Source organism: Scyliorhinus torazame, chromosome 13 (genome assembly GCF_047496885.1).
Source record: "Scyliorhinus torazame isolate Kashiwa2021f chromosome 13, sScyTor2.1, whole genome shotgun sequence".
Classification (NCBI taxonomy): domain Eukaryota; kingdom Metazoa; phylum Chordata; class Chondrichthyes; order Carcharhiniformes; family Scyliorhinidae; genus Scyliorhinus; species Scyliorhinus torazame.
In genome coordinates this window covers 101,153,841-101,178,488 of record NC_092719.1, presented here as the reverse complement: position 1 = coordinate 101,178,488, position 24,648 = coordinate 101,153,841, and the positions used below count along the sequence as shown (strand labels likewise).

Genomic DNA, 24,648 nt, shown 5'->3' with positions numbered 1-24,648 from the left:
CCTCTCTCTGCCAGTGTGTGTGTCTCTCTCTGCCAGTGTGTGTGTCTCTCTCTGCCAGTGTGTGTGTCTCTCTCTGCCATTTTGTGTCTCTCTCTGCCAGTGTGTGTGCCTCTCTCTGCCAGTGTGTGTGTCTCTCTCTGCCAGTGTGTGTCTCTCTCTGCCAGTGTGTGCCTCTCTCTGCCAGTGTGTGTGCCTCTCTCTGCCAGTGTGTGTGTGTCTCTCTATGCCAGTGTGTGTGCCTCTCTCTGCCAGTGTGTGTGCCTCTTTCTGCCAGTGTGTGTGCCTCTCTCTGCCAGTGTGTGAGTCTCTCTCTGCCAGTGTGGGAGTCTCTCTCTGCCAGTGTGTGTGCCTCTCTCTGCCAGTGTGTGTGCCTCTCTCTGCCAGTGTGTGTGTCTCTCTCTGCCAGTGTGTGTGTCTCTCTCTGCCAGTGTGTGTGCCTCTCTCTGCCAGTGTGTGTCTCTCTCTGCCAGTGTGTGCCTCTCTGCCAGTGTGTGTGTCTCTCTCTGCCAGTGTGTGTGTCTCTCTCTGCCAGTGTGTGCCTCTCTCTGCCAGTGTGTGTGTCTCTCTCTGCCAGTGTGTGTGTCTCTCTCTGCCAGTGTGTGTGTCTCTCTCTGCCAGTGTGTGCCTCTCTCTGCCAGTGTGTGTGACTCTCTCTGCCAGTGTGTGTGTCTCTTTCTGCCAGTGTGTGTGCCTCTCTCTGCCAGTGTGTGTGTCTCTCTCTGCCAGTGTGTGCCTCTCTCTGCCAGTGTGTGTCTCTCTCTCTGCCAGTGTGTGCCTCTCTCTGCCAGTGTGTGTGTCTCTCTCTGCCAGTGTGTGTGTCTCTCTCTGCCAGTGTGTGTGTCTCTCTCTGCCAGTGTGTGTGTCTCTCTCTGCCAGTGTGTGTGTCTCTCCCTGCCAGTGTGTGTGCCTCTCTCTGCCAGTGTGTGCCTCTCTCCGCCAGTGTGTGTGTCTCTCTCTGCCAGTGTGTGTGCCTCTCTCTGCCAGTGTGTGTGTCTCTCTCTGCCAGTGTGTGCCTCTTTCTGCCAGTGTGTGTGCCTCTCTCTGCCAGTGTGTGTGTGTCTCTCTCTGCCAGTGTGTGTGCCTCTCTCTGCCAGTGTGTGTGCCTCTCTCTGCCAGTGTGTGTGGCTCTCTCTGCCAGTGTGTGTGCCTCTCTCTGCCAGTGTGTGTGCCTCTCTCTGCCAGTGTGTGAGTCTCTCTCTGCCAGTGTGTGAGTCTCTCTCTGCCAGTGTGTGTGCCTCTCTCTGCCAGTGTGTGTCTCTCTCTGCCAGTGTGTGTGTCTCTCTCTGCCAGTGTGTGTGTCTCTCTCTGCCAGTGTGTGTGTCTCTCTCTGCCAGTGTGTGCCTCTCTCTGCCAGTGTGTGTGCCTCTCTCTGCCAGTGTGTGTGACTCTCTCTGCCAGTGTGTGTGTCTCTCTCTGCCAGTGTGTGTGCCTCTCTCTGCCAGTGTGTGTGTCTCTCTCTGCCAGTGTGTGTGCCTCTCTCTGCCAGTGTGTGTGTCTCTCTCTGCCAGTGTGTGTGTCTCTCTCTGCCAGTGTGTGCCTCTCTTTGCCAGTGTGTGTGCCTCTCTCTGCCAGTGTGTGTGTCTCTCTATGCCAGTGTGTGCGTGTCTCCCTGCCAGTATGTGTGTGTGTGTGTGTCTCTCTGCCAGTGTGTGTCTCCCTGCCAGTATGTGTGTGTGTGTCTCTCTGCCAGTGTGTGTGTCTCTCTGCCAGTGTGTGTGTGTCTCCCTGCCAGTATGTGTGTGTGTGTGTCTCTGCCAGTGTGTGTCTCTCCCTGCCAGTATGTGTGTGTGTGTCTCTCTGCCAGTGTGTGTGTCTCTCTGCCAGTGTTTGTGTCTCTCTCTCTGACAATGTGTGCCTCTGTCTGTCTCTCTGTCTCTATGACAATGTGTGTCTCTCAGTCTCTCTCTTTCTCTCTCTCTTTCTCTGCCAGTGTGTGCGTGTGTGTCTCTGCCAGTGTGTGTGTGTGTGTCTCTGTCTGTGTGTGTGTGTCTCTGTCTCTGTGTGTGTGTGGGTGTCTGTGTGTGTGTGTGTCTCTCTGCCTGTGTGTGTGTCTCTCTGCCTGTGTGTGTGTCTCTCTGCCTGTGTGTGTGTCTCTCTGCCTGTGGGTGTGTCTTTCTGCCTGTGGGTGTGTCTCGCTGCCTGTGGGTGTGTCTCCTCTGCCTGTGGGTGGGTCACTCTCTGACTGTGTGTGTCTCTGTCTGCCTGTGTGTGTGTCTCTCCCTGCTAGTATGTGTGTGTGTGTCTCTCTGCCAGTGTGTGTTTCTCCCTGCCAGTTTGTGTGTGTCTCTCTGCCAGTGTTTGTGTCTCTCTCTCTGACAATGTGTGCCTCTGTCTGTCTCTCTGTCTCTATGACAATGTGTGTCTCTCTGTCTCTCTCTTTCTCTCTCTCTTTCTCTGCCAGTGTCTGTGTGTGTGTCTCTGCCAGTGTGTGTGTGTGTGTGTGTCTCTGTCTGTGTGTGTGTGTCTCTGTCTGTGTGTGTGTGTCTGTGTGTGTGTGTGTCTTTCTGCCTGTGGGTGTGTCTCGCTGCCTCTGGGTGTGTCTGTCCCTGCCTGTGGGTGGGTCACTCTCTGACTGTGTGTGTCTCTGTCTGCCTGTGTGTGTGTCTCTCTCTGCCTGCGTGGGTGTCTCTACGTGCCAGTGTGTGTGTCTATCTGCCAGTGTGAGTGTCTCTCTCTGCCAGTGTGTGTGTCTCTCTCTGCCTTTGTGTGTGTCTCTGCCAGTGTGTGTGTCTCTCTCTGCCAGTGTGTGTATCTCTCTCTGCCTGTGTGTGTGTGTGTGTCTATCTCTGCCTGTGTGTGTGTGCCTCTCTCTGCCAGTGTGTGTGTCTCTCTCTGCCTGTGTGTGCGTGCCTCTCTGCCTGTGTGTGTGTGTCTCTGCCTGTGTGTGTGTGTCTCTGCCTGTCTGTGTGTGTCTCTGCCTGTGTGCCTGTCTCTCTCTGCCAGTGTGTGTGTCTCTCTCTGCCAGTGTATGTGTCTCTCTCTGCCAGTGTGTGTCTCTCTCTGCCAGTGTGTGTGTCTCTCTCTGCCTGTGTGCGTCTCTCTCTCTACCAGTGTATGTGTGTCTCTCTCTGCCTGTGTGTGTCTCTCTCTCTACCAGTGTGTGTGTGTGTCTCTCTCTGCCAGTGTGTGTGTCTCTCTCTGCCTGTGTGTGTCGCTCTCTCTGCCAGTGTGTGTGTGTGTCTCTCTCTGCCAATGTTTGTGTTTGTGTCTCTCTACCTGTGTGGGTCTCTCACTCTGCCAGTGTGTGTGTCTCTCTCTGTGCCTGTGTGTGTCTCTCTCTCTGCCAGTGTGTGTGTGTCTCTCTCTGCCAGTGTGTGTGTGTCTCTCTCTGCCAGTGTGTGTGTCTCTCTCTGACAGTGTGTGTGTCTCTCTCTGACAGTGTGTGTGTGTCTCTCTCTGCCAGTGTGTGTGTGTCTCTCTGCCAGTGTGTGTGTCTCTCTGGCAGTGTGTGTGTCCCTCTGCCAGTGAGTGTGTCCCCCTGCCAGTGTGTGTCCCTCTGCCAGTGTGTGTGTCTCTCTGCCAGTGTGTGTGTACCTCTGCCAGTGTGTGTGTCTCTCTGCCAGTGTGTGTGTCTCTCTGCCAGTGTGTGTGTCCCTCTGCCAGTGTGTGTCTCTCTGCCAGTGTGTGTGTCTCTGCCAGAGTGAGGCCCTCTGCCAGTGTGTGTGGCCCTCTGCCAGTGTGTGTCCCTCTGCCAGTGTGTGTGTCCCTCTGCCAGTGTGTGTGTCTCTCTGCCAGTGTGTGTGTCTCTCTGCCAGTGTGTGTGTCCCTCTGCCAGTGTGTGTGTCTCTCTGCCAGTGTGTGTGTCTCTCTGCCAGTGTGTGTGTCTCTCTGCCAGTGTGTGTGTCCCTCTGCCAGTGTGTGTCCCTCTGCCAGTGTGTGTCTCTCTGCCAGTGTGTGTGTCTCTGCCAGAGTGAGGCCCTCTGCCAGTGTGTGTGTCTCTCTGCCAATGTGTGTGTCTCTCTGCCAGTGTGTGTGTCCCTCTGCCAGTGTGTGTCTCTCTGCCAGTGTGTGTGTCTCTGCCAGAGTGAGGCCCTCTGCCAGTGTGTGTGGTCCTCTGCCAGTGAGTGTGTCCCCTTCTGCCAGTCTGTGTCCCCTCTGCCAGTGTGTGTCCCCTCTGCCAGTGTGTGTCCCCTCTGCCAGTGTGTGTGTCCCTCTGCCAGTGTGTGTGTCTCTCTGCCAGTGTGTGTGTCTCTCTGCCAGTGTGTGTGTCCCTCTGCCAGTGTGTGTGTCTCTCTGCCAGTGTGTGTGTCTCTCTGCCAGTGTGTGTGTCTCTCTGCCAGTGTGTGTGTCCCTCTGCCAGTGTGTGTCCCTCTGCCAGTGTGTGTCTCTCTGCCAGTGTGTGTGTCTCTGCCAGAGTGAGGCCCTCTGCCAGTGTGTGTGTCTCTCTGCCAATGTGTGTGTCTCTCTGCCAGTGTGTGTGTCCCTCTGCCAGTGTGTGTCTCTCTGCCAGTGTGTGTGTCTCTGCCAGAGTGAGGCCCTCTGCCAGTGTGTGTGGTCCTCTGCCAGTGAGTGTGTCCCCTTCTGCCAGTCTGTGTCCCCTCTGCCAGTGTGTGTCCCCTCTGCCAGTGTGTGTCCCCTCTGCCAGTGTGTGCCCCTCTGCCAGTGTGTGTGCCCCTCTGCCAGCGTGTGTGTCCCTCTGCCAGTGTGTGTGTCCCTCTGCCAGTGTGTGTGTCCCTCTGCCAGTGTGTGTGTCCCTCTGCCAGTGTGTGTGTCCCTCTGTAAGTGTGTGTGGGCCTCTGCCAGTGTGTGTGGGCCTCTGCCAGTGTGTGTGGGCCTCCGCCAGTGAGTGTGGCCCTCTGCCAATGTGTATGTGTCTCTCTCTGCCAGTGTGTGTGGCCTTCTGCCAATGTGTATGTGTCTCTCTCTGCCAGTGTGTGTGTCTCTCTGCCAGTATGTGTGTCCCTCTGCCAGTGTGTGTGTCCCTCTGCCAGTGCGTGTGTCCCTCTGCCAGTGTGTGTGTCCCTCTGCCAGTGTGTGTGTGTCTCTCTGCCAGTGTGTGTCTCTCTGCCAGTGTGTGTGGCCCTCTGCCAGTGTGTGTCCTCCTATGCCAGTGTGTGTGGCACTCTGCCAGTGTGTCTGTCTCTCTGCCAGTGTGTGTTTCCCTCTGCCAGTGTGTGTGTCCCTCTGCCAGTGTGTGTGTCCCTCTGCCAGTGTGTGTGTCCCTCTGCCAGTGTGTGTGGCCCTCTGCCAGTGTGTGTGTCTCTCACTGCCAGTGTGAGTGTCCCTCTGCCAGTGTGTGTGCCCCTCTGCCAGTGTGTGTGTCCCTCTGCCAGTGTGTGTGTCCCTCTGCCAGTGTGTGTGTCCCTCTGCCAGTGTGTGTGTGTCTCTCTCTGCCATTGTGTGTGTTCCTCTGCCAGTGTGTGTGTCCCTCTGCCAGTGTGGGTGTCTCTCTGCCAGTGGGGGTGTCCCTCTGCCAGTGTGGATGTCCCTCTGCCAGTTTGGGTGTCCCTCTGCCAGTGTGTGTGTCTCTCTGCCAGTTTGTGTGTGGCCCTCTGCCAGCGTGTGTGTGTCTCTCTCTGCCATTGTGTGTGTTCCTCTGCCAGTGTGTGTGTCCCTCTGCCAGTGTGGGTGTCTCTCTGCCAGTGGGGGTGTGCCTCTGCCAGTGTGGGTGTCCCTCTGCCAGTTTGGGTGTCCCTCTGCCAGTGTGTGTGTCTCTCTGCCAGTTTGTGTGTGCCTCTCTCTGCCAGTGTCTGTGGCCCTCTGCCCAGTGTGTGTGTGTCTCTCTCTGCCTGTGTGTGTGTGTCTCTCTCTCTCTGCCAGTCTGTATGTGTGTCTCTCTCTGCCAGTCTGTGTGTGTCTCTCTGCCTGTGTGTGTGTCTCTCTGCCACTGTGTGTGTCCCTCTGCCAGCGTGTGTGTCTCTGCCAGTGTGTGTGTGTCTCTGCCAGTGTGTCTCCCTCTGCCAGTGTGTCTCCCTCTGCCAGTGTGTCTCCCTCTGCCAGTGTTTGTGTGTCTCGGCCTGTGTGTGTGTGTCCCTCTGCCTGTGTGTGTGTCTCTCTCTGCCAGTGTGTGTCTCTCTCTGCCAGTTTGTGTCCCTCTGCCAGTGTGTGTGTCCCTCTGCCAGTGTGTGTGTCCCTCTGCCAGTGTGTGTCCCTCTGCCAGTGTGTGTGTCTCTCTTCCAGTGTGTGTCTCTCTCTGCCAGTGTCTGTGGCCCTCTGCCAGTGTTTGTGTGGCCCTCTGCCAGTGTGTGTGTCACTGCCAGTGTGTCTCCCTCCGCCAGTGTGTGTCTCTATCTCTGCCAGTGTGTGTGTGTCTCTCTATCTGCCAGTGCGTGTGTCCCTCTGCCAGTGTGTGTGTCCCTCTGCCAGTGTGTGTGTCCCTCTGCCAGTGTGTGTGTCTCTCTGCCAGTGTGTGTGTCTCTCTGCCAGTGTGTGTGTCCCTCTGCCAGTGTGTGTGTCCCTCTGCCAGTGTGTGTGTCTCTCGGCCACTGTGTGTGTGACCCTCTGGCAGTGTGTGTCTCTCTCTGCCAGTGTGTGTATAGCCCACTGCCAGTGTGTGTGTCTCTGCCAGTGTGAGTGTGTGTCTCTGCCAGTGTGTGTGTGTGTCTCTGCCAGTGTGTGTGTGTGTCTCTGCCAGTGTGTGTGTCTCTCTGCCAGTGTGTGTGTCTCTCTGCCAGTGTGTGTGTCTCTCTGCCAGTGTGTGTGTCTCTCTGCCAGTGTGTGTGTCTCTATGCCAGTGTGTGTCCCTCTGCCAGTGTGTGTGTGCTTCTGCCAGTGTGTATTCCTCTCCCAGTGCCTGTCTCGCTGCCAGTGTGTCTGTCCTTCTGCCAGTGTGTGTGTGTCTCTCTCTCTGCCAGTGTGTGTGTCCCTGTGCCACTGTGTGTGTGTCCCTCTGCCAGTGTGTGTGTCTCTCTGCCAGTGTGTCTGTCCTTCTGCCAGTGTGTGTGTGTCTCTCTCTGCCAGTGTGTGTCCCCCTGTGCCACTGTGTGTGTGTATCTCTGCCAGTGTGTGTGTCCCTCTGCCAGTGTGTGTGTCCCTCTGCCAGTGTGTGTGCCTCTCTGCCAGTGTGTGTGTCCTTCTGCCAGTGTGTATTACTCTGCCAGTGCCAGTCTCCCTGCCAGTGTGTCTGTCCTTCTGCCAGTGAGTGTGTCCCTCTGCCAGTGAGCTTGTCCCTCTGCCAGTGTGCGTGTCCTTCTGCCTTGTGTGTGTGTCTCTCTCTCTGCCAGTGTGTGTGTCCCTGTGCCACTGTGTGTGTATCTCTACCAGTGTGTGTTTCCCTCTGCCAGTGTGTGTGTCCCTCTGCCAGTGTGTGTGTCCCTCTGCCAGTGTGTGTGTCCCTCTGCCAGTGTGTGTGTCTCTCTGCCAGTGTGTGTGTCCTTCTGCCAGTGTGTATTCCTCTGCCAGTGCCTGTCTCCCTGCCAGTGTGTCGGTCCCTCTGCCAGTGTGTGCGTCTCTCTCTGCCAGTGTATGTGTGTCTCTCTGCCAGTGTGTGTGTCTCTGCCTGTCTGTGTGTGTCTCTGCCAGTGTGTGTGTGTCTCTGCCAGTGTGTGTGTGTGTCTCTGCCAGTGTGCGTATCCCTCTGCCAGTGTGAGTGTACCTCTGCCAGAGTGTGTGTCTCCCTCTGCCAGTGTGTGTCTCCCTCTGCCAGTGTGTGTCTCCCTCTGCCAGTGTGTGTCTCCCTCTGCCAGTGTGTGTGTGTCTCTCTCGGCCAGTGTGTGTGACGCTCTGCCACTGTGTGTGTGTCTCTCTCTGCCAGTGTGTGTGTGTCTCTGCCAGTGTGTGTGTCCCTCAACCAGTGTGTGTGTCCCTCTGCCAGTGTGTGTGTCCCTCTGCAAGTGTGTGTGTCTCTCTGCCAGTGTGTGTCCTTCTGCCAGTGTGTGTCCTTCTGCCAGTGTGTGTGTCCCTCTGCCAGTGTGTGTGTCCCTCAACCAGTGTGTGTGTCCCTCTGCCAGTGTGTGTGTCCCTCTGCCAGTGTGTGTGTCTCTCTGCCAGTGTGTGTGTGCTTCTGCCAGTGTGTATTCCTCTGCCAGTGCCTGTCTCCCTGCCAGTGTGTCTGTCCTTCTGCCAGTGTGTGTGTGTCTCTCTCTGCCAGTGTGTGTCCCCCTGTGCCACTGTGTGTGTGTCCCTCTGCCAGTGTGTGTGTCCCTCTGCCAGTGTGTGTGTCCCTCTGCCAGTGTGTGTGTCCCTCTGCCAGTGTGTGTGCCTCTCTGCCAGTGTGTGTGTCCTTCTGCCAGTGTGTATTATTCTGCCAGTGCCTGTCTCCCTGCCAGTGTGTCTGTCCTTCTGCCAGTGTGTGTGTCTCCCTATGCCACTGTGTGTGTCTCCCTCTGCCAGTGTGTGTGTCTCTCTGCCAGTGTGTGTGTGTCTCTGCCAGTGTGTGTGTGTCTCTGCCAGTGTGTGTGTGTCTCTGCCAGTATGTGTGTCTCTCTGCCAGTGTGTGTGTCTCTCTGCCGGTGTGCGTATCCCTCTGCCAGTGTGAGTGTCCCTCTGCCAGTGCAGTCTCTAACTGTCAGTGTCTGTGGCCCTCTGCCAGTGCATGTGTGTCTCTCTGCCAGTGCATGTGTGTCCCTCTGCCAGTGTGTGTGTCTCTCTGCAAATGATGTGTCTCTCTCTCTGCCAGTGTTTGTGTGGCCCTCTGCCAGTGTGTGTGCCTCTGCCAGTGTGTGTGTCTCTGCCAGTGTGTGTGTCCCTCTGCCAGAGTGTCTCCCTCTGCCTGTGTGTGTCTCTCCCTCTCTGCCAATGTGTGTGTCTCTCTCTGCCAGTGTGTGTGTGTGTGTGTCTCTGCCAGTGTGTGTGTCTCTCTCTCTGCCAGTGTGTGTGTCCCTCTGCCAGTGTGTGTGTCCCTCTGCCAGTGTGTGTGTCCCTCTGCCAGTGTGTGTGTCCCTCTGCCAGTGTGTGTGTCCCTCTGCCTGTGTGTGTGTCCCTCAGCCAGTGTGTGTGTCTCTCTGCCAGTGTGTGTGTGCATCTGCCACTGTGTATTCCTCTGCCAGTGCCTGTCTCCCTGCCAGTGTGCCTGTCCTTCTGCCAGTGTGTGTGTCCCTGTGCCATTGTGTGTGTGTCTCTGCCAGTGTGTGTGTATCTCTGCCAGTGTGTGTGTCCCTCTGCCAGTGTGTGTGTCCTTCTGCCAGTGTGTATTCCTCTGCCAGTGCCTGTCTCCCTGCCAGTGTGTCGGTCCTTCTGCCAGTGTGTGTCTCCCTCTGCCAGTGTGTGTGTCTCTCTCTGCCAGTGTGTGTGTGTGTCTCTCTGCCAGTGTGTGTGTCTCTGCCAGTGTGTGTATGTCTCTGCCAGTGTGTGTGTGTCTCTGCCAGTGTGTGTGTCTCTCTGCCAGTGTGTGTGTCTCTCTGCCAGTGTGTGTGTCTCTCTGCCAGTGTGCGTACCCCTCTGCCAGTGTGTGTGTCTCTCTGCCGGTGTGCGTATCCCTCTGCCAGTGTGAGTGTCCCTCTGCCAGTGCAGTCTCTCTCTGCCAGTGTCTGTGGCCCTCTGGCAGTGCATGTGTGTCTCTCTGCCAGTGCGTGTGTGTCCCTCTGCCAGTGTGTGTGTCTCTCTGCAAATTATGTGTCTCTCTCTCTGCCAGTGTTTGTGTGGCCCTCTGCCAGTGTGTGTGCCTCTGCCAGTGTGTGTGCCTCTGCCAGTGTGCGTGTCTCTGCCAGAGTGTGTGTCCCTCTGCCAGTGTGTGTCTCTCTCTCTCTGCCAGTGTGTGTGTCCCTCTCTCTCTGCCAGTGTGTGTGTCCCTCTCTCTCTGCCAGTGTGTGTGTCCCTCTGCCAGTGTGTGTGTCCCTCTGCCAGTGTGTGTGTCCCTCTGCCAGTGTGTGTGTCCCTCTGCCAGTGTGTGTGTCTCTCTGCCAGTGTGTGTGCCCCTCTGCCAGTGTGTGTTTCCCTCTGCCAGTGTGTGTGTCCCACTGCCAGTGTGTGTGTCTCTCTGCCAGTGTGTGTCTCTCTCTGCCAGTGTCTGTGGCCCTCTGCCAGTGCATGTGTGTCTCTCTGCCAGTGAGTGTGTGTCCCCCTGCCAGTGTGTGTGTCTCTCTGCAAATTATGTGTCTCTCTCTCTGCCAGTGTTTGTGTGGCCCTCTGCCAGTGTGTGTGCCTCTCCCAGTGTGTGTGTCTCTGCCAGTGCGTGTGTCCCTCTGCCAGTGTGTCTCCCTCTGCCTGTGTGTGTCTCTCTCTCTCTGCCAGTGTGTGTGTCTCTCTCTCTCTGCCAGTGTGTGTGTCCCTCTGCCAGTGCGTGTGTCCCTCTGCCAGTGTGTGTGTCCCTCTGCCAGTGTGTGTCCCTCTGCCTGTGTGTGTGTCTCTCTGCCAGTGTGTGTGGCCCTCTGCCAGTGTGTGTGTGACCCTCTGGCATTGTGTGTCTCTCTCTGCCAGTGTGTATGTAGCCCACTGCCAGTGTGTGTGTCTCTGCCAGTGTGTGTGTGTCTCTCTGCCAGTGTGTGTGTGTCTCTGCCAGTGTTTGTGTGTCCCTGCCAGTGTGTGTGTGTCTCTGCCAGTGTGTGTGTCTCTCTGCCAGTGTATGTGTCTCTCTGCCAGTGTGTGTGTCTCTCTGCCAGTGTATGTGTCTCTCTGCCAGTGTGTGTCTCTCTGCCAGTGTATGTGTTTCTCTGCCAGTGTGTGTGTCTCTCTGCCAGTGTATGTGTCTCTCTGCCAGTGTGTGAGTCCCTCTGCCAGTGAGCGTGTCCCTCTGCCAGTGAGCTTGTCCCTCTGCCAGTGTGCGTGTCCTTCTGCCAGTGTGTGTGTGTCTCTCTCTCTGCCAGTGTGTGTGTCCCTGTGCCACTGAGTGTGTATCTCTACCAGTGTGTGTGTATCTCTGCCAGTGTGTGTGTCCCTCTGCCAGTGTGTGTTTCCCTCTGCCAGTGTGTGTGTCTCTCTGCCAGTGTGTGTGTCCTTCTGCCAGTGTGTATTCCTCTGCCAGTGCCTGTCTCCCTGCCAGTGTGCCGGTCCTTCTGCCAATGTGTGTCTCCCTCTGCCAGTGTGTGCGTCTCTCTCTGCCAGTGTGTGTGTGTCTCTCTGCCAGTGTGTGTGTCTCTGCCTGTGTGTGTGTGTCTCTGCCAGTGTGTGTGTGTCTCTGCCAGTGTGTGTGTGTCTCTGCCAGTGTGCGTGTGTCTCTGCCAGTGTGAGTGTCCCTCTGCCAGAGTGTGTGTCTCCCTCTGCAAGTGGGTCTCCTTCTGCCAGTGTGTGTCTCCCTCTGCCAGTGTGTGTCTCCCTCTGCCAGTGTGTGTGTGTGTCTCTCTCTGCCAGTGTGTGTGATGCTCTGCCACTGTGTGTGTGTCTCTTTCTGCCAGTATGTGTGTCCCTCTGCCAGTGTGTGTGTCCCTCTGCCAGTGTGTGTGTCCCTCTGCCAGTGTGTGTGTCCCTCTGCAAGTGTGTGTGTCTCTCTGCCAGTGTGTGTCCTTCTCCCAGTGTGTGTGTCTCTATGCCAGTGTGTGTGTCTCTCTGCCAGTGTGTGTGTCCCTCTGCCAGTGTGTGTGTCCCTCTGCCAGTGTGTGTGTGCTTCTGCCAGTGTGTATTCCTCTGCCAGTGCCTGTCTCCCTGCCAGTGTGTCTGTCCTTCTGCTAGTGTGTGTGTCTCTCTCTCTGCCAGTGTGTGTCCCTGTGCCACTGTGTGTACGTCCCTCTGCCAGTGTGTGTGTCCCTCTGCCAGTGTGTGTGTATCTCTGCCAGTGTGTGCGTGCTTCTGCCAGTGTGTATTCATCTGCCAGTGCCTGTCTCCCTGCCAGTGTGTCTGTCCTTCTGCCAGTGTGTGTGTGTCTCTCTCTGCCAGTGTGTCCCCCCCTGTGCCACTGTGTGTGTATCTCTGCCAGTGTGTGTGTCCCTCTGCCAGTGTGTGTGTCCCTCTGCCAGTGTGTGTGTCCCTCGGCCAGTGTGTGTGCCTCTCTGCCAGTGTGTGTGTCCTTCTGCCAGTGTGTATTACTCTGCCAGTGCCTGTCTCCCTGCCAGTGTGTCTGTCCTTCTGGCAGTGTGTGTGTCTACCTCTGCCAGTGTGTCCCCCCCTGTGCCACTGTGTGTGTATCTCTGCCAGTGTGTGTGTCCCTCTGCCAGTGTGTGTGTCTCTGCCAGTGTGTGTGTCCCTCTGCCAGTGTGTGTGCCTCTCTGCCAGTGTGTGTGCCCTTCTACCAGTGTGTATTACTCTGCCAGTGCCTGTCTCCCTGCCAGTGTGTCTGTCCTTCTGCCAGTGTGTGTGTCTCCCTCTGCCAGTGTGTGTGTCTCCCTCTGCCAGTGTGTGTGTGTCTCTCTGCCAGTGTGTGTGTGTCTCTGCCAGTGTGTGTGTGTCTCTGCCAGTGTGTGTGTGTCTCTGCCAGTGTGTGTGTCTCTCTGCCAGTGTGTGTGTCTCTCTGCCGGTGTGTGTGTCTCTCTGCCGGTGTGCGTTTCCCTCTGCCAGTGTGTGTCCCTCTGCCAGTGCAGTCTCCCTCTGCCAGTGTCTGTGGCCCTCTGCCAGTGCATGTGTGTCTCTCTGCCAGTGTGTGTGTCTCTCTGCAAATTATGTGTCTCTCTCTCTGCCAGTGTTTGTGTGGCCCTCTGCCAGTGTGTGTGCCTCTGCCAGTGTGTGTGTCTCTGCCAGTGTGTGTGTCCCTCTGCCAGAGTGTCTCCCTCTGCCTGTGTGTGTCTCTCTCTCTCTGCCAGTGTGTGTGTGTGTCTCTCTCTCTGCCAGTGTGTGTGTCTCTCTCTCTGCCAGTGTGTGTGTCCCTCTGCCAGTGTGTGTGTCCCTCTGCCAGTGTGTGTGTCCCTCTGCCAGTGTGTGTTCCCTCTGCCAGGGTGTGTCCCCCTCTGCCAGTGTGTGTGTCTCTCTGTCAGTGTGTGTGTCCCTCTGCCAGTGTGTGTGTGTCTCTCTCTCTCTGCCAGTGTGTGTGTCCCTGTGCCACTGTGTGTGTGTCCCTCTGCCAGTGTGTGTGTATCTCTACCAGTGTGTGTGTCCCTCTGCCAGTGTGTGTGTCCCTCTGCCAGTGTGTGTGTCCCTCTGCAAGTGTGTGTGTCTCTCTGCCAGTGTGTGTCCTTCTGCCAGTGTGTGTCTCCCTCTGCCAGTGTGTGTGTGTCTCTCTCTCTGCCAGTGTGTGTCTCTCTCTGCCAGAGTGTGTGTCTCTCTGCCAGTGTGTGTGTCTCTCTGCCAGTGTGTGTCTCTCTCTGCCAGTGTGTGTCTCTCTCTGCCAGTGTGTGTGTCTCTATGCCAGTGTGTGTGTCTCTCTGCCAGTGTGTGTGTCCCTCTGCCAGTGTGTGTGTGCTTCTGCCAGTGTGTATTCCTCTGCCAGTGCCTGTCTCCCTGCCAGTGTATCTGTCCTTCTGCCAGTGTGTGTGTGTCTCTCTCTCTGCCAGTGTGGGTGTCCCTGTGCCACTGTGTGTACGTTCCCTCTGCCAGTGTGTGTGTCCCTCTGCCAGTGTGTGTGTATCTCTGCCAGTGTGTGCGTGCTTCTGCCAGTGTGTATTCCTCTGCCAGTGCCTGTCTCCCTGCCAGTGTGTCTGTCCTTCTGCCAGTGTGTGTGTGTCTCTCTCTCTGCCAGTGTGTGTCCCCCTGTGCCACTGTGTGTACGTCCCTCTGCCAGTGTGTGTGTCCCTCTGCCAGTGTGAGTGTCCCTCTGCCAGTGTGTGTGTCCCTGTGCCAGTGTGTGTGTCCCTCTGCCAGTGTGTGTGCCTCTCTGCCAGTGTGTGTGTCCTTCTGCCAGTATGTATTACTCTGCCAGTGCCTGTCTCCCTGCCAGTGTGTCTGTCCTTCTGCCTGTGTGTGTGTCTCCCTCTGCCAGTGTGTGTGTCTCCCTCTGCCAGTGTGTGTGTGTCTCTCTGCCAGTGTGTGTGTGTCGCTGCCAGTGTGTGTGTGTCTCTGCCAGTGTGTGTGTGTCTCTGCCAGTATGTGTGTGTCTCTGCCAGTGTGTGTGTCTCTCTGCCAGTGTGTGTGTCTCTCTGCCGGTGTGCGTATCCCTCTGCCAGTGTGAGTGTCCCTCTGCCAGTGCAGTCTCTCTCTGCCAGTGTCTGTGGCCCTCTGCCAGTGCATGTGTGTCTCTCTGCCAGTGTGTGTGTCTCTCTGCAAATTATGTGTCTCTCTCTCTCTGCCAGTGTTTGTGTCGCCCTCTGCCAGTGTGTGTGCCTCTGCCAGTGTGTGTGCCTCTGCCAGTGTGTGTGTCCCTCTGCCAGAGTGTCTCCCTCTGCCTGTGTGTGTGTCTCTCTGCCAGTGTGTGTGTCCCTCTGCCAGTGTGTGTGTGCTTCTGCCAGTGTGTATTCCTCTGCCAGTGCCTGTCTCCCTGCCAGTGTGTCTGTCCTTCTGCCAGTGTGTGTGTCTCTCCGTCTGCCAGTGTGTGTGTCCCTGTGCCACTGTGTGTACGTCCCTCTGCCAGTGTGTGTGTCCCTCTGCCAGTGTGTGTGTATCTCTGCCAGTGTGTGCGTGCTTCTGCCAGTGTGTATTCCTCTGCCAGTGCCTGTCTCCCTGCCAGTGTGTCTGTCCTTCTGCCAGTGTGTGTGTGTCTCTCTCTGCCAGTGTGTGTCCCCCTGTGCCACTGTGTGTGTATCTCTGCCAGTGTGTGTGTCCCTCTGCCAGTGTGTGTGTCCCTCTGCCAGTGTGTGTGTCCCTCGGCCAGTGTGTGTGCCTCTCTGCCAGTGTGTGTGTCCTTCTGCCAGTGTGTATTACTCTGCCAGTGCCTGTCTCCCTGCCAGTGTGTCTGTCCTTCTGGCAGTGTGTGTGTCTCCCTCTGCCAGTGTGTCCCCCCTGTGCCATTGTGTGTGTATCTCTGCCAGTGTGTGTGTCCCTCTGCCAGTGTGTGTGTCTCTGCCAGTGTGTGTGTCTCTGCCAGTGTGTGTGTCCCTCTGCCAGTGTGTGTGTCCCTCTGCCAGTGTGTGTGCCTCTGTGCCAGTGTGAGTGTCCTTCTGCCAGTGTGTATTACTCTGCCAGTGCCTGTCTCCCTGCCAGTGTATCTGTCCTTCTGCCAGTGTGTGTGTCTCCCTCTGCCAGTGTGTGTGTCTCCCTCTGCCAGTGTGTGTGTGTCTCTCTGCCAGTGTGTGTGTGTCTCTCTGCCAGTGTGTGTGTGTCTCTGCCAGTGTGTGTGTGTCTCTGCCAGTATGTGTGTCTCTCTGCCAGTGTGTGTGTCTCTCTGCCAGTGTGTGTTCCACTCTGCCAGTGTGTGTGTGTCTCTCTTCCAGTGTGTGTGTGTCTCTCTTTGCCAGTGTGTGTGTCTCTCTGACAGTGTGTGTGTCTCTCTCTGCCAGTGTGTGTGGCACTCTGCCAGTGTGTGTGTGGCCCTCTGTCAGTCTGTGTCTCTCCCTGCCAGTGTGTGTGTCTCTGTCTGCAAGTGTGTGTGTCTCTCTCTCTTCCAGTGTGTGTATCTCTGCCAGTGTGTGTGTCTCTGCCAGTGTGTGTCTCTCTGCCAGTGTGTGTCTCACTCTGCCAGTGTGTGTGTGTCTCTCTCTTCCAGTGTGAGAGTGTCTCTCTTTGCCAGTGTGTGTGTCTCTCTGACAGTGTGTGTGTGTCTCTGCCAGTGTGTGTGGCACTCTGCCAGTGTGTGTGGCCCTTGTCAGTGTGTGTCTCTCTCTGCCAGTGTGTGTGTCTCTCTCTGCAAGTGTGTGTGTCTCTCTCTCTGCCAGTGTGCGTGTATCTCTGCCAATGTGTGTGTCTCTCTCTGCCAGTGTGTGGTCTCTCTCTCAGCCTGTGTGTGTCTCTCTCTGCCAGTGTGTGTGTGTCTCTCTCTGCCAGTGTGTATGTCTCTCTCTGCCGGTGTGTGTGTCTCCCTCTGCCAGTGTCTGTGTCTCTCTGCCAGTGTGTGTGTCTCTATGCCAGTGTGTGTGGCCCTCTGTCAGTGTATGTCTCTCTCTGACAGTGACTGTGTGTCTCTCTCTGCCAGTGCGTGTCTCTCTCTGCCAGTGTGTGTGTCGCTCTCTGCCAGTGTGTGTGTCTCTCTCTGCCAGTGTGTGTCTCTCTGCCAGTGTATGTGTGTCTCTATCTGCCAGTGTGTGTGTGTCTCTCTCTGCCAGTGTGTGTGTATGTCTCTGCCAGTTTGTGTGTCTCTGCCAGTGTGTGTGTCTCTCTGCCAGTGTGTGTGTCTCTCTGCCAGTGTGTGTGTCCCTCTGCCAGTGCGTGTGGCCCTCTGCCAGCGTGTGTGTCTCTCTGCCAGTGTGTGTGTCCTCTGTCAGTGTGTGTCTCTCTCTGACCGTGTCTGTGTCCCTCTCTGTTTGCCAGTGTGTGTGTCTCTCTCTGCCAGTGTGTGTGTCTCTCTCTGCCAGTGTGTGTGTGTGTCACTCTGCCAGTGTGTGTGTCTCTCACTCTGCCAGTGTGTTTGTCTCTCTGCCAGTGTGTGTGTCTTTCTCTCTGCCAGTGTGTGTGTCTCTCTCTCTGCCAGTGTGTGCGTCTCTCTGCCAGTGCGTGTGTCTCTCTCTGGCAGTGTGTGTGTCTCTCTCTGCCAGTGTTTGTGTCTCTCTGCCAGTGTGTGTGTGGTTCTCTCTGCCAGTGTGTGTCTCTCTCTCTCTGGCAGTGTGTGTGTCTCTCTGCCAGTGTGTGTGTGTCTCTGCCAGTGTGTGCGTTTCTCTCTATGCCAGCGTGTGTGTCTCTCTCTGCCAGTGTGTGTGTCTCTCTCTGCCAGTGCGTGTGTCTCTCTCTGCCAGAGTGTATGTCTCTCTGCCAGTGTGTGTGTCTCTCTGTCAGCGTGTGTGTCTCTCTCTGCCAGTGTGTGTGTGTCTCTCTGCCAGTGTATGTGTGTCTCTATCTGCCAGTGTGTGTGTGTCTCTCTCTGCCAGTGTGTGTGTATGTCTCTGCCAGTTTGTGTGTCTCTGCCAGTGTGTGTGTCTCTCTGCCAGTGTGTGTGTCTCTCTGCCAGTGTGTGTGTCCCTCTGCCAGTGCGTGTGGCCCTCTGCCAGCGTGTGTGTCTCTCTGCCAGTGTGTGTGTCCTCTGTCAGTGTGTGTCTCTCTCTGACCGTGTCTGTGTCCCTCTCTGTTTGCCAGTGTGTGTGTCTCTCTCTGCCAGTGTGTGTGTCTCTCTCTGCCAGTGTGTGTGTGTGTCACTCTGCCAGTGTGTGTGTCTCTCTCTCTGCCAGTGTGTGCGTCTCTCTGCCAGTGCGTGTGTCTCTCTCTGGCAGTGTGTGTGTCTCTCTCTGCCAGTGTTTGTGTCTCTCTGCCAGTGTGTGTGTGGTTCTCTCTGCCAGTGTGTGTCTCTCTCTCTCTGGCAGTGTGTGTGTCTCTCTGCCAGTGTGTGTGTGTCTCTGCCAGTGTGTGCGTTTCTCTCTATGCCAGCGTGTGTGTCTCTCTCTGCCAGTGTGTGTGTCTTTCTCTGCCAGTGTGTATGTGTGTGTCTCTGCCAGTGTGTGTGTGTCTCTCTCTGCCAGTGTGTGTGTCTTTCTCTGTCAGTGTGTGTGTGTGTGTATCTCTCTGCCAGTGTGTGTGTGTCTCTATGCCAGTGTGTGGGTCTCTATCTCTGCCAGTGTGTGTGTCTCTCTCTGCCAGTCTGTGTGTGTCTCTCTCTCTGCCAGTGTGTGTGTCTCTCTCTCTGCCAGTGTGTGTGTGTCTCTCTGCCAGTGTGTGTGTCTCTCTCTCTACCAGTGTGTGTGTGGTTCTCTCTGCCAGTGTGTGTGTGTCTCTCTCTCTGCCAGTGTGTGTGTGTCTCTCTGCCAGTGTGTGTGTCTCTCTCTCTACCAGTGTGTGTGTGAGTCTCTCTGCCAATGTGTGTCTCCCTCTGCCAGTGTGTGTGGCTCTCTCTGCCTGTGTGTGTGTCTCTCTGCCAGTGTGTGTGTGCCTCTCTGTGCCTGTGTGTGTGTGTCTCTCTGCCAGTGTGTGTGTCTCTCGCTCTACCATTGTGTGTGAGTCTCTCTGTCAATCTGTGTCTCCCTCTGCCAGTGTGTATGACTCTCTCTCTGCCAGTGTGTGTGTGTCTCTCTCTGCCAGTGTGTGCGTCTCTCTGCCAGTGCATGTGTCTCTCTCTCTGCTAATGTGTGTGTCTCTCTGCCAGTGTGTATGTCTCTCTCTGCCAGTGTGTATGTCTCTCTGCCAGTGTGTGTGTCTCTCTCTGCCAGTGCGTGTGTCTCTCTCTGCCAGTGTGTATGTCTCTCTCTGCCAGTGTGTATGTCTCTCTGCCAGTGTGTGTGTCTCTCTGTCAGTGTGTGTGTCTCTCTCTGCCAGTGTGTGTGTGTCTCTCTGCCAGTGTATGTGTGTCTCTCTCTGCCAGTGTGTGTGTGTCTCTCTCTGCCAGTGTGTGTGTATGTCTCTGCCAGTTTGTGTGTCTCTGCCAGTGTGTGCGTCTCTCTGCCAGTGTGTGTATCTCTCTGCCAGTGTGTGTGTCCCTCTGCCAGTGCGTGTGGCCCTCTGCCAGCGTGTGTTTCTCTCTGCCAGTGTGTGTGGCCTCTGTCAGTGTGTGTCTCTCTCTGACCGTGTCTGTGTCCCTCTCTGTTTGCCAGTGTGTGTGTCTCTCTCTGCCAGTGTGTGTGTCTCTCTCTGCCATGTGTGTGTGTGTGTCTCTCTGCCAGTGTGTGTGTCTCTCACTCTGCCAGTGTGTGTGTCTCTCTGCCAGTGTGTGTGTCTCTCTCTCTGCCAGTGTGTGTGTCTCTCTCTCTGCCAGTGTGTGCGTCTCTCTGCCAGTGCGTGTGTGTCTCTCTCTGGCAGTGTGTGTGTCTCTCTCTGCCAGTGTTTGTGTCTCTCTGCCAGTGTGTGTGTGGTTCTCTCTGCCAGTGTGTGTGTCTCTCTCTCTGTCAGTGTGTGTGTCTCTGTGCCAGCGTGTGTGTGTCTCTGCCAGTGTGCGTGTTTCTCTCAATGCCAGTGTGTGTGTCTCTCTCTGCCAGTGTGTGTGTCTTTCTCTGCCAGTGTGTATGTGTGTGTCTCTGCCAGTGTGTGTGTGTCTCTCTCTGCCAGTGTGTGTGTCTTTCTCTGCCAGTGTGTGTGTGTGTGTATCTCTCTGCCAGTGTGTGTGTGTCTCTATGCCAGTGTGTGGGTCTCTCTCTCTGCCAGTGTGTGTGTCTCTCTCTGCCAGTCTGTGTGTGTGTGTCTCTCTGCCAGTGTGTGTGTGTCTCTCTCTCTGCCAGTGTGTGTGTGTCTCTCTGCCAGTGTGTGTGTCTCTCTCTCTGCCAGTGTGTGTGTGTCTCCCTCTGCCAGTGTGTGTGTGGATCTCTCTGCCTGTGTGTGTGTGTCTCTCTGCCAGTGTGTGTGTGCCTCTCTGTGCCTGTGTGTGTGTGTCTCTCTGCCAGTGTGTGTGTCTCTCTCTGCCAGTGTGTGTGTGTCTCTCTGCCTGTGTGTGTGTGTCTCTCTGCCAGTGTGTGTGTTTCTCTCTCTACCATTGTGTGTGAGTCTCTCTGTCAATCTGTGCCTCCCTCTGCCAGTGTGTATGACTCTCTCTGCCAGTGTGTGTGTCTCTCTGTCTGCCAGTGTGTGTGAGTCTCTCTGACAGTGAGTGTGTCTCTCTCTGCCAGTGTGTGTGTCTCTCTGCAAGTGTGTGTTGCACTCTGCCAGTGTGTGTGTCTCTCTGACAGTTTGTGTGGCTCTCTCTGCCAATGTGTGTGTCTCTCTCTCTGCCAATGTGTGTGTCTCTCTCTGCCAGCGTGTGTCTCTCTGCCAGTGTGTGTCTCTCTGCCAGTGTGTGTGGCTCTCTCTGCCAATGTGTGTGTCTCCCTCTGCCAGCGTGTGTCTCTCTGCCAGTGTGTGTCTCTCTGCCAGTGTGTGTGGCTCTCTGCCAGTGTGTGTCTCACTCTGCCAGTGTGTGTGTCTCTCTGCCAGTGTGTGTGTCTCTCTCTCTGCCAGTGTGTGTGTCTCTCTCTCTGCCAGTGTGTGCGTCTCTCTGCCAGTGCGTGTGTGTCTCTCTCTGGCAGTGTGTGTGTCTCTCTCTGCCAGTGTTTGTGTCTCTCTGCCAGTGTGTGTGTGGCTCTCTCTGCCAGTGTGTGTGTCTCTCTCTCTGTCAGTGTGTGTGTCTCTCTGCCAGCGTGTGTGTGTCTCTGCCAGTGTGCGTGTTTCTCTCAATGCCAGTGTGTGTGTCTCTCTCTGCCAGTGTGTGTGTCTTTCTCTGCCAGTGTGTATGTGTGTGTCTCTGCCAGTGTGTGTGTGTCTCTCTCTGCCAGTGTGTGTGTCTTTCTCTGCCAGTGTGTGTGTGTGTGTATCTCTCTGCCAGTGTGTGTGTGTCTCTATGCCAGTGTGTGGGTCTCTCTCTCTGCCAGTGTGTGTGTCTCTCTCTGCCAGTCTGTGTGTGTGTGTCTCTCTGCCAGTGTGTGTGTGTCTCTCTCTCTGCCAGTGTGTGTGTGTCTCTCTGCCAGTGTGTGTGTCTCTCTCTCTGCCAGTGTGTGTGTGTCTCCCTCTGCCAGTGTGTGTGTGGATCTCTCTGCCTGTGTGTGTGTGTCTCTCTGCCAGTGTGTGTGTGCCTCTCTGTGCCTGTGTGTGTGTGTCTCTCTGCCAGTGTGTGTGTCTCTCTCTGCCAGTGTGTGTGTGTCTCTCTGCCTGTGTGTGTGTGTCTCTCTGCCAGTGTGTGTGTCTCTCTCTCTACCATTGTGTGTGAGTCTCTCTGTCAATCTGTGCCTCCCTCTGCCAGTGTGTATGACTCTCTCTGCCAGTGTGTGTGTCTCTCTGTCTGCCAGTGTGTGTGAGTCTCTCTGACAGTGAGTGTGTCTCTCTCTGCCAGTGTGTGTGTCTCTCTGCAAGTGTGTGTGGCACTCTGCCAGTGTGTGTGTCTCTCTGACAGTTTGTGTGGCTCTCTCTGCCAATGTGTGTGTCTCTCTCTCTGCCAATGTGTGTGTCTCTCTCTGCCAGCGTGTGTCTCTCTGCCAGTGTGTGTCTCTCTGCAAGTGTGTGTGGCTCTCTCTGCCAATGTGTGTGTCTCCCTCTGCCAGCGTGTGTCTCTCTGCCAGTGTGTGTCTCTCTGCCAGTGTGTGTGGCTCTCTGCCAGTGTGTGTCTCACTCTGCCAGTGTGTGTGTCTCTCTGACAGTGTGTGTCTCTCTCTCTCTGCCACTGTGTGTGGCCCTCTGTCAGTGTGTGTCTCTCACTGCCAGTGTGTGTGTCTCTCTGCCAGTGTGTGTGTGTCTCTCTCTCTGCCAGTGTGTGTGTGTCTCTCTTTGCCAGTGTGTGTGTCTCTCTGCCAGTGTGTGCGTCTCTCTCTCTGCCAGTGTGTGTGAGTCTCTCTCTGCCAGTGTGTGTGCCTCTCTCTGCCAGTGTGTGTGTCTCTCTCTCTACCAGTGTGTGTGTGGTTCTCTCTGCCAGTGTGTGTGTTTCTCTCTATGCCAGCGTGTGTGTCTCTCTCTGCCAGTGTGTGTGTCTTTCTCTGCCAGTGTGTATGTGTGTGTCTCTGCCAGTGTGTGTGTGTCTCTCTCTGCCAGTGTGTGTGTCTTTCTCTGTCAGTGTGTGTGTGTGTGTATCTCTCTGCCAGTGTGTGTGTGTCTCTATGCCAGTGTGTGGGTCTCTATCTCTGCCAGTGTGTGTGTCTCTCTCTGCCAGTCTGTGTGTGTGTCTCTCTCTGCCAGTGTGTGTGTCTCTCTCTCTGCCAGTGTGTGTGTGTCTCTCTGCCAGTGTGTGTGTCTCTCTCTCTACCAGTGTGTGTGTGGTTCTCTCTGCCAGTGTGTGTGTGTCTCTCTCTCTGCCAGTGTGTGTGTGTCTCTCTGCCAGTGTGTGTGTCTCTCTCTCTACCAGTGTGTGTGTGAGTCTCTCTGCCAATGTGTGTCTCCCTCTGCCAGTGTGTGTGGCTCTCTCTGCCTGTGTGTGTGTGTCTCTCTGCCAGTGTGTGTGTGCCTCTCTGTGCCTGTGTGTGTGTGTCTCTCTGCCAGTGTGTGTGTCTCTCTCTCTACCATTGTGTGTGAGTCTCTCTGTCAATCTGTGTCTCCCTCTGCCAGTGTGTATGACTCTCTCTCTGCCAGTGTGTGTGTGTCTCTCTCTGCCAGTGTGTGCGTCTCTCTGCCAGTGCGTGTGTCTCTCTCTCTGCTAATGTGTGTGTCTCTCTGCCAGTGTGTATGTCTCTCTCTGCCAGTGTGTATGTCTCTCTGCCAGTGTGTGTGTCTCTCTCTGCCAGTGCGTGTGTCTCTCTCTGCCAGTGTGTATGTCTCTCTGCCAGTGTGTGTGTCTCTCTGTCAGTGTGTGTGTCTCTCTGCCAGTGTGTGTGTATGTCTCTGCCAGTTTGTGTGTCTCTGCCAGTGTGTGTGTCTCTCTGCCAGTGTGTGTATCTCTCTGCCAGTGTGTGTGTCCCTCTGCCAGTGCGTGGTGCCCTCTGCCAGCGTGTGTGTCTCTCTGCCAGTGTGTGTGGCCTCTGTCAGTGTGTGTCTCCCTCTGACCGTGTCTGTGTCCCTCTCTGTTTGCCAGTGTGTGTGTCTCTCTCTGCCAGTGTGTGTGTCTCTCTCTGCCATGTGTGTGTGAGTGTCTCTCTGCCAGTGTGTGTGTCTCTTACTCTGCCAGTGTGTGTGTGTCTCTCTCTGCCAGTGTGTGCGTCTCTCTGCCCGTGCGTGTGTCTCTCTCTCTGCTAATGTGTGTGTCTCTCTGCCAGTGTGTATGTCTCTCTCTGCCAGTGTGTATGTCTCTCTGCCAGTGTGTGTGTCTCTCTCTGCCAGTGCGTGTGTCTCTCTCTGCCAGTGTGTATATCTCTCTGCCAGTGTGTGTGTCTCTCTGTCAGTGTGTGTGTCTCTCTGCCAGTGTGTGTGTATGTCTCTGCCAGTTTGTGTGTCTCTGCCAGTGTGTGTGTCTCTCTGCCAGTGTGTGTATCTCTCTGCCAGTGTGTGTGTCCCTCTGCCAGTGCGTGTGGCCCTCTGCCAGCGTGTGTGTCTCTCTGCCAGTGTGTGTGGCCTCTGTCAGTGTGTGTATCTCTCTGACCGTGTCTGTGTCCCTCTCTGTTTGCCAGTGTGTGTGTCTCTCTCTGCCAGTGTGTGTGTCTCTCTCTGCCATGTGTGTGTGTGTGTCTCTCTGCCAGTGTGTGTGTCTCTCACTCTGCCAGTGTGTGTGTCTCTCTGCCAGTGTGTGTGTCTCTCTCTCTGCCAGTGTGTGTGTCTCTCTCTCTGCCAGTGTGTGCGTCTCTCTGCCAGTGCGTGTGTCTCTCTCTCTGGCAGTGTGTGTGTCTCTCTCTGCCAGTGTTTGTGTCTCTCTGCCAGTGTGTGTGTGGTTCTCTCTGCCAGTGTATGTGTCTCTCTCTCTGCCAGTGTGTGTGTCTCTCAGCCAGTGTGTGTGTGTCTCTGCCAGTGTGTGTGTTTCTCTCAATGCCAGTGTGTGTGTCTCTCTCTGCCAGTGTGTGTGTCTTTCTCTGCCAGTGTGTATGTGTGTGTCTCTGCCAGTGTGTGTGTGTCTCTCTCTGCCAGTGTGTGTGTCTTTCTCTGCCAGTGTGTGTGTGGTTCTCTCTGCCAGTGTGTGTGTGTCTCTCTCTCTGACAGTGTGTGTGTGTCTCTCTGCCAGTGTGTGTGTGTCTCTCTCTCTACCAGTGTGTGTGTGAGTCTCTCTGCCAATGTGTGTCTCCCTCTGCCAGTGTGTGTGGCTCTCTCTGCCTGGGTGTGTGTGTCTCTCTGCCAGTTTGTGTGTGCCTCTCTGTGCCTGTGTGTGTGTGTCTCTCTGCCAGTGTGTGTGTCTCTCTCTCTACCATTGTGTGTGAGTCTCTCTGCCAATCTGTGTCTCCCTCTGCCAGTGTGTATGACTCTCTCTGTGCCAGTGTGTGTGTGTCTCTCTCTGTCAGTGTGTGCGTCTCTCTGCCAGTGCGTGTGTCTCTCTCTCTGCTAATGTGTGTGTCTCTCTGCCAGTGTGTATGTCTCTCTCTGCCAGTGTGTATGTCTCTCTCTGCCAGTGTGTATGTCTCTCTGCCAGTGTGTGTGTCTCTCTCTGCCAGTGCGTGTGTCTCTCTCTGCCAGTGTGTATGTCTCTCTGCCAGTGTGTGTGTCTCTCTGTCAGTGTGTGTGTCTCTCTCTGCCAGTGTGTGTGTGTCTCTCTGCCAGTGTTTGTGTCTCTCTGCCAGTGTGTGTGTGGTTCTCTCTGCCAGTGTATGTGTCTCTCTCTCTGCCAGTGTGTGTGTCTCTCTGCCAGTGTGTGTGTGTCTCTGCCAGTGTGTGTGTTTCTCTCAATGCCAGTGTGTGTGTCTCTCTCTGCCAGTGTGTGTGTCTTTCTCTGCCAGTGTGTATGTGTGTGTCTCTGCCAGTGTGTGTGTGTCTCTCTCTGCCAGTGTGTGTGTCTTTCTCTGCCAGTGTGTGTGTGGTTCTCTCTGCCAGTGTGTGTGTGTCTCTCTCTCTGACAGTGTGTGTGTGTCTCTCTGCCAGTGTGTGTGTGTCTCTCTCTCTACCAGTGTGTGTGTGAGTCTCTCTGCCAATGTGTGTCTCCTTCTGCCAGTGTGTGTGGCTCTCTCTGCCTGTGTGTGTGTGTCTCTCTGCCAGTTTGTGTGTGCCTCTCTGTGCCTGTGTGTGTGTGTCTCTCTGCCAGTGTGTGTGTCTCTCTCTCTACCATTGTGTGTGAGTCTCTCTGCCAATCTGTGTCTCCCTCTGCCAGTGTGTATGACTCTCTCTGTGCCAGTGTGTGTGTGTCTCTCTCTGTCAGTGTGTGCGTCTCTCTGCCAGTGCGTGTGTCTCTCTCTCTGCTAATGTGTGTGTCTCTCTGCCAGTGTGTATGTCTCTCTCTGCCAGTGTGTATGTCTCTCTCTGCCAGTGTGTATGTCTCTCTGCCAGTGTGTGTGTCTCTCTCTGCCAGTGCATGTGTCTCTCTCTGCCAGTGTGTATGTCTCTCTGCCAGTGTGTGTGTCTCTCTGTCAGTGTGTGTGTCTCTCTCTGCCAGTGTGTGTGTGTCTCTCTGCCAGTGTATGTGTGTCTCTCTCTGCCAGTGTGTGTGTGTCTCTCTCT

General features: G+C 55.6%; 1 protein-coding gene across 1 annotated transcript in view; it reads left to right on the top strand.

Moving 5' to 3' along the window:
* LOC140388210 (rhodopsin) overlaps positions 1–24,648 on the top strand; it is a 147,265-nt gene that overhangs the window by 56,264 nt on the left and 66,353 nt on the right. The window lies entirely within an intron of this gene.